This window comes from Spea bombifrons, chromosome 6 (assembly GCF_027358695.1).
Source record: "Spea bombifrons isolate aSpeBom1 chromosome 6, aSpeBom1.2.pri, whole genome shotgun sequence".
Classification (NCBI taxonomy): Eukaryota; Metazoa; Chordata; class Amphibia; order Anura; family Pelobatidae; genus Spea; species Spea bombifrons.
Genome location: NC_071092.1, coordinates 30,951,444 through 30,957,443, shown reverse-complemented (window position 1 = coordinate 30,957,443; position 6,000 = coordinate 30,951,444). Strand labels below are relative to the sequence as shown.

General features: G+C 40.5%; 1 long non-coding RNA gene across 2 annotated transcripts; it reads right to left on the bottom strand.

Annotated features, from left to right (window-relative positions):
* Nucleotides 1-3,235: 3,235 nt before the first annotated feature.
* LOC128500293 (uncharacterized) lies at nt 3,236-4,975 on the bottom strand. Of its 2 annotated transcripts, none has more exons than XR_008354911.1 (4): nt 4,673-4,975; nt 4,438-4,547; nt 3,810-3,915; nt 3,236-3,370 (listed from the first exon to the last, which is right to left on the bottom strand). It is a non-coding gene; the product is annotated as an uncharacterized LOC128500293 (long non-coding RNA). The 2 variants fall into 2 exon arrangements; XR_008354910.1 differs by having other exon boundaries at nt 3,856-3,915.
* Between the last annotated feature and the right edge of the window lie 1,025 nt (nt 4,976-6,000).

The following is a 6,000-nucleotide window of genomic DNA, read 5'->3' as shown; positions in this document are numbered from 1 at the left end:
GAGTATTCAGGAGAAAAATTTTTTTTGCACATTTTAACTACCTTGGATGCTTTATAAATATCCACGGTGACACAGGTTACTTGAAAAGGTTTTAGCAACGATTGGGGGGGGAAACAGACCAAGGACTGTTTAAGGTCTGAGTCTCTACATCGCATGGCATAGGAAGTTTTCTATGGCCGCTGGTTAGATCCAACCGTACGGATTTGTTCCAGCGAATGCAGTAAGTTTGTGGATCAAACTTTACCCAGAATGTTTACCATTTGCCAGGATGACATTAAGCACAGTAGAGTAGAGACTTTGGGGAAGGATTTACACACATTCAATTTATTGCATACTTAGTGCATGCCTTCATCAAGCACATTTCTGTGTTACACGATTTGCTCAAACCCCCCCCCCCAAAAAAACACATATCTACAATACATGGTTTACATTCCAGTAGGGACTGCTCCATTTAACAATGTAAAAAGTCATCCTACTAGTTTAAATTAATAGATTTTAAATCTTACTGGGAAGTGTATAAAATTTGACGACGTATGAATTCAGTCCAACCGGCACACCTAGTGAGACATACAAACCTGTCAACTGGCTCTATTTAGAGCCAAGTGCCAACGCTCAGGGATTTTACTGAGCACGCCGAGTATTTATGATACTCAACTGATTAGTCAGGCGCAAAAATAAAAAGTGAATCTTTGGACTCAAAAATAAAAAAAAACAAAAATTGAACCGGAGATTCATTTGAAAGGAAAACCGTTACAGTTGATGCAATGCCCCAGCGTACGTATCCCATCAGAGCCAGGGGATTAGGGGATCCTCTAGTCTAGCCAGCGGTATCTAGTGCAAAACAAGAAGTGACACAGTCATCTACGATCCTACGGCCATTCTTTGGTCAAAAAAAAATAAAAAAATTATAGCATTCGCTTCGGAACTAAACTTCAAAGAAAACGGGAGACACCTTTCTCCTAGCTAGAAAAGTTACAGTAGTTGATTTCTACCATATAAACCAACTTCACTTATTTATACCCTGAACTTTCAATGTTAGAGTAGTATTGGTGTTGATTATTAAACGGATAAGTGCACAATTGCCAGTTTTCTAAATTGCACATGAAAAAAAAGGCTGCATTATATTTCGCCACAAGTTACTTTCGATTTCCGGTGTACCCTGATATTTATCAGCATAAAACACTTAAGAGCTGAATTCAATGGCGTCATCTGTGATCTGCTTGAACTCAGTTTCCTCTGCTGTCCATGTGGAGGTAGTACTGCAAGAGAGGGGAAACATGAATCAGTGACTTCAATATTACTAAGCAAAATAATAAAAAGGTCGTTCTAATGTTAGAAACACCAGGAAACTAGGAGAGGTGAGCTAAGAGAATATGGGGGGGGGGTGTTAATGTGCAATATAAGCGTCCTTAAAGAAGCGGGGAAGAGGGATTTTTTGAAGGATCGAAGGCAGGGAGGAGAGACGGATAGACTGGGGGAGGGCATTCCAGAGGATAGGGGCAGCCCTGGAGAAATCTTGTAAGCGTGCATGAGAGCTAGAAATCAGAGGAGAGGATAGAAGGAGATCATTGGATGAGCAGAGAGAGCGGCGTGGACTGTATTTAGAGATGAATGAGGAGATGTAGGGAGAGGAACCGCTGTGAAGGGCTTTGAAGGTAAGAGTGAGGATTTTGAAATGAATCCTGAGGCGCACAGGCAGCCAGTGAAGAGACTGACAGAGGGGAGAGATGTAAGTAAAGCGATGGGAGAGGAAGATAAGTCTGGCAGCAGCATTCATGGTGGATTGTAGAGAGGTGAGACTGTTAAGACCAGCTTAGACAGAGTTACAGTAATCAAGGTGGGAGATAATCAGGGCATGGACAAGAGCCTAATTGCCAAGCTGTGTTTGGAAGGGATGGATGCTGGCAATGTTTTTAAGAAGGGGACGACAGTTTTTAGAGACAGACTGAATGTGGGGGGGGGGCGAACGAAAGGTCAGAGTCAAGGGTGACACCAAGACTGCGTGCATGAGTAGACGAGGAGATGATGGCGCCATCAACAATGAGGGAAATTGATGGGGGAGTCTTAGCATGGGAAGGAGGGAAGATGAGAAGACCTGTTTTGGAGAGGTTAAGTTTCAAGAAACGTGCCAATATCCAGGTGGAGACAGATGCAAGGCAGTTAGTTACACGATCTATGACAGAGGGAGAGAGATCAGGAGAGGATAGATAGATAGATCTGGGCGTCATCAGCATACAGGTGGTATTGAAAGCCTAAGGATCAGGGCAGGGTGGTGACAGTGCAGATATGTCATCTCTGATGGTTTTAATTTTATTATCGAAGTATGTGGCAAAGTCCGATGCATTAAGGTTAGTGGAAGGGGTTGCAGGGATCGGTTGAAGCAGGGAATTGAAAGTATTAAAGAGTCGTTTAGGGTTGTAAGACAGGGAGGAGATTGAAAGCAGAGTAGTAGGAACATAGCATAACATAGCATTCATTTATAGCGCAGAAAGTCAGACATGGAATGAGGAGACTTTCGCCAACTACGTTGAGCGGTGCGGGAACATCGACGTAGGTGTTGGGTTACAGTCGTGTGCCAGGGTTGGAAGCGTGAACGTCGTGAGGAGCGAGTAGTAACTGGTGCTACATGATGGAGAGCAGATGCGAGAGTGGCGTTACAGACAGAGGTGGCGTTGTTTGGGCACGTCATGTTTGAGATAGGAGAGATAGTAAATTGATTGAGAAGTTCTGAAGGTTAATAGAGCTTAGGGCTGTGCGGAGATCTGTGAGAGCCAGGGACACCTTCATCTAATCAGTGTCCACGTCCTAAAGTTCTCTGCCTTCTCCCCACCCACCCTTACAAATGAACAACGGCGTAAAGGTAACATAACATAATGGGGAGGAATAATCATGTAGATTCAGTGAGAAGGAGAAGATGACTCCCAAGTTGGGTTTGTAACATATATGCATTGCTTATTTAATGCCTAGGCATAGTTACATTTACGTATTTAGCGTGAAGAACTATAAATGTGGGTTTAGCAAAAGGGGCACATTCACTAAGTCTCCAAGTAGTAGTAGAAATTGTAGTGTGGACAACAGGTGTTTTTGTCTAGAAGGTTAATGAAGATACACAATCTCTTGAATAAACGCATGGTCTACCTTTTCTTTTTAGGCTGGGAGCCCTTTTCATAGCATTTTCTTTAGAGATGTAGGCAATTATTATTATGATTTTTCTTTTTTTTTTTAAATACAATAATGCAGTGCTTTCATGAAATGTTTAAAAGATTTACCTCGTGGTGCTTCCATAGGGACTTTCTGTGTGACACTGTGCTCCCTTTTCTTATCCTCTTAGGTTGGAATAGCTTTGTTCACAGTTGAAAGAGGAAACGTGCTGGAGACAACAGACGGCATTAGAAGACCAATGTATGAAAATCTGGAGTGTGTGTAAGACACCGTCTAAGCAACTGATTTTGGAACACGCGGACAGCAAAAGGTTTCCCCGATCGGATGGCTTCTGCGGATAAAATTTTGTCAACGTCAGAAAATGTCACAGAATTTATAAGGTCCACACGCTAATGACATTTCTTTATAAACGTCATAAACAATTATAAACTGCCTGCCGTCCTTTACTTAGTGTGTTTCAGTTTAGGAACTCTGGACGTATGCAGAATCCCAATCTGCACTGCTTGGGCACCGTGTCTTTAGTTTTATTATTTACTGCCACAATATTTTACAGAAGGCGTGGAAGGTCCTGCTCACTAGTGCTTATAATCCAGAGAGAAGTGTAAATCTGACAGACAAGGTTCAGTATGTAGGTGACGATAATTTACCTTTCTGCAGTGGTCATAGATATAAACCTTCTACATCCATACTAACCGCACTAGTGCACTCGTCCAAAATGGCAAACTGGGGTACATGGTAAAATTATCTTGCCATCTGGAAATAAACATAAGTTTAGCTCTCAAGTAACGAGTCTACTTAGCCAAATGAGAAGAAAAAAAAATGAATACTGAATAGTAAGGCAGGAGGAAAAGGAAAAAAAATTAAATATATATATATATATATATATATATACATACATACATATACATGTTTTAACAACATAGCAACTAATAAAATATTCTTGCTGATTGGATAACTCTATAATAGCCACAGTGAAAAATATAAATTTCAGAAAATGTGAATTTGAAGTTAGATTACCCAGACTTGCTTTTATTATAAAGTTTTACTAAGTTTTTTTTTCATTGTTGAGCAAGTACAAATTGGAGATAGTTGGATGGATTTATTAGTGGTCAAAAACAGAATATTGAAAGTTAAATCCAATTCCTCTGTAATCCTAGTATCGCAGTGTGTCTCATCCACTGAACACACCAGCTCAGCCCATAAATGGACACATTTACAATGCTAGAAAATCAGAATTCTGTAGTCTGTAAATTAAAACCAAGATCAAATACGTACTGCCATCCTCTGCTTTTCGCCCCCACTCAGTACATCCAGTCTTGAACACTGTCCCAGCCGCCTTCACGTTCCAAACCCAGCTGCACATTGTCAAGGTATTCCTTCAATACCTGGGGAGTGAATATAAAACAAAGATGGGTAGTTAAGCCACTTAACTAAATACAGCTAAGTAAGTAATTTCAGTGTGTAAGAAAATTAGAAGAGAAGTTTCAACATACTGGACCGTTCTTCTCACCTTATCAGGAATACCTTTACGTTTCCGGTGTTCTGGAGTGTCTGGGTAAATGACTTGGTCCCGTAACGTTCCCAAAGTCATATGGTCTCTATGTAAGATATTGTGCTACAAATAAATTACTGACACCACAACTCAGGATATATTGATTCTACAAATCAAAAGGTGCTGAAATGTGATCACACTACAGGAACAGAGACAGCTGGGCAGAACATAATCAGAAGTACATAAAATATCTTCCTCGTTCAGGTTTGGTCAGACATCCACCGAATAGAGGCCACAGCTGCAGAATAAAACATATTTAGGTAAATTGCTCAAAGATTATTCTATATAAATAATATGTACATTGTTACTTCTACAATTAGACATTACCTAGGCTACTGTAATTTCATCTACATTAGGGCCGTTGTATTACGTAGCATTTACCTATGTTTTATTTTCAACATAAATACCACGCCGTCGCTATAATGCCCTTTAGGGCTGCGGCACTAAACGTTGAGGAGGTTAATTCATACAGAAATTCTAAAACATTTTTATTTTAATTATAGATACAACCGGCTGACACCGCATCACCTAATGCAATAGTAGCTCTTTTAATATATTAGTGGGAACAAATGCCATCAGAAAACCACAGCTTCATCATGTAGCAAGATACAAATTTTGCCTTACACTTCCAACCTTACATAGTTACATTAGCACAAAAACCAAGGATCTTTAAAGTACAATGTCGCTACATGATATATAAACACACACCATATTAGAGGTTGCAGCTTCACCCATACTTGAAGTTTGCACCTAAGTATATTTCGAATCGGAAACAAAATTTCTAGAAATTTTCAATACCCTGAATTTTCCCAGGAATAATCCTTTAAGCATGTAAAGTGTTCCCTCTGTTATAATGTCTGCCAGCAACACTTGTCATGTGACACAAGTTTATAAACTCTCAAACATACTGGAGGCGGCAGTTATTGTCGTAACAGCAACCTTTAACAGTGGGTTCACAAGGTGAGAGAGAAAACTTATTACTACATCTCTCATTCCATAAACCGCTGTGAGATACATAACCAAGCCACGGGGAACTGAACTCTTAGGCAAGGCAAAGCATTAAACATTAAGGACGTGCTTGGCTGCAGAGTATATCATCATTTATCCCACCATTATTTCGCTCACCTCAAGGAGCTCAGCTTGAGTGCTGTTCTGATGACGTGGGGGCACATAGGGGTGAGGAACGGACGGCTGAAAACCAGGTAACCAACCACAGTCGCTAGAACTGCAATAATCAAAAAGCACACCACAGACATTAAATGCCAGCATAGACACTGACCACTTAA